Below are 1,884 nucleotides of genomic sequence, written 5' to 3'. Positions count from 1 at the left end.
CTATGCACATTATACTCAATGATCAAAGAACAAAAGCATTTTCTCTAAGATCAGGAACAAAACAAGGAAGCTGCCTTGATTATTGCTATTCAAAGTGTACTGAAAGTTCTAGCCAGAGTAACTGGACAAGAAAAAGAAACAAAAGGCATCAAAATTGAAGTAAAAGAGTAAAACTATCTCTGTTTCCAGAAGATGTGATAGAAACTCCCAATAATCCACAAAAAAAGCTACTAAATCTAATAAACAAATTCAGCAAAGTTTTTGAGTACAAGATCAATGCCTATAAATCAATTGTGCTCTTATATACCTCTAATAAACAATCTGAAGAAGAAATTAAGAAATTAATTCAATTTACAGTAATATCAAAGGAATAAAATGTCCCCCCAAAATTAGTCAAGGATATTATGATGGTTAATTTTATGTGTCATCTGGGCTAAGAGATGCCCATATTGCTAATAAAATATTTCTGGATGTGTCTGTGAGGATGTTTTCAAAAGAGATTAATATTGGAAGTGGTAGGCTGAATAAAGAAGATTATCCTCACTGATATGTGTGAATATCCTCCAATCTGCTGAAGGTTGACTAGAACAAAAAGGCAGAAGAAGAGTAAATTGGCTCTATGCTTGGGCTGGGGAATCAATTTTCTTCTGCCCTCAGACATCAGTGATCTTGGTTCTCAGGCTTTCAGATTTGGACTTAACACTCTTAGCCCTCCAGTGTCAGGCTTTCTCATTTGGGCTGAAACTATGCCATCAGCTTTCTGGGGTCTTCAGCTTGCAAATGGCAGATCATGAGACTTCTCAGCCTCAGTAATTGTGTGAACCAATGCTAAATAATAAATACCCTTCTACATATTTCCATATATATCCTATTGGTTCTGTCTCTCTGGAGAACCCTGATTAATATAGAGGTGAGAGACTTGTATACTGAAAATTACAACATATTACTGAAAGAAATTTCAGAAGACTTAAATAAAATAAAACTTATTAGTGTGAATAATTTTGAAAACTCAATATTGTTATGAGGTCATACTACCCAAATAAATCTATATATTTAACGCAATCTTTATGAAAATTCCAATGACCTTTTTTGAAAAGAAGAAACAGCTAATTCTCAAACTCGTATGAATTGTGAGTGTCCCCTAATAGCCAAAACAATCGTGAAATAGTATAATGTTGGAGGACTCACATTTTCTGCTTTCAAAGCCTTTTACAAAGACTATACTTTTAGGGACCATTTCTATAGTTCATTCCTAGAGAAGTTTCTCTGAACATGGAGAGCATGAGAAAACTAAATAAGGAAAGGAAAGACCATTACCAGCCACTGCAAAAGCACACTGAAGTACATAGACAAGTGACACAATAAAGCAACCACATGGACAAATTTGCAAAATAAACAGCTAAGATCATGATGACAGGATCAAATCCAAACATGTCAATACTAATCTTAAATGTAAATGGACTAAATGCCCCAATTAAAAAACACAGAGTGGCAAGCTGGATAAAGAACCAGAACCAATTCTTATGCTGTCTTCAAGAGATTATCTCACAGCAATGACACACATAGGCTCAAAATAGGAGGGGAGAGGAAAACTTACCAAGTAAATGGAAAACAGAAAAAAGCAAGGGATGAAAACCTAGTTTCTGACAAAACAGACTTTAAACCAGCAAATATCATAAAAGACAAAGAAGGCATTATGTAATGGTAAAGCATTCAATTCAACAAGAAGAGCTTACTATCATAAATGTATATATGCACCTAACACATGAGCACTCAGAGTCATAAAGTGAGTTCTTAGAGACCTTCAAAGAGACTTAGACTCCCACACACTAATAGTGGGAGATTTTACACCCCACTGGCAATATTTAACAGATCATCAAGACA

At 34.7% G+C, this 1,884-nt stretch overlaps 1 pseudogene; it reads left to right on the top strand.

Annotated features, from left to right (window-relative positions):
• The first annotated feature begins 1,214 nt into the window (after positions 1-1,214).
• Positions 1,215-1,343, top strand: LOC118151727 (small nucleolar RNA U3; annotated as a pseudogene).
• The last annotated feature ends 541 nt before the right edge of the window (positions 1,344-1,884 follow it).

This window comes from Callithrix jacchus, chromosome 2 (genome assembly GCF_049354715.1).
Source record: "Callithrix jacchus isolate 240 chromosome 2, calJac240_pri, whole genome shotgun sequence".
Taxonomy (NCBI): Eukaryota; Metazoa; Chordata; class Mammalia; order Primates; family Cebidae; genus Callithrix; species Callithrix jacchus.
Note: the sequence above shows the minus strand (reverse complement) of the source record. Positions and strands in the feature narration are given on the sequence as shown.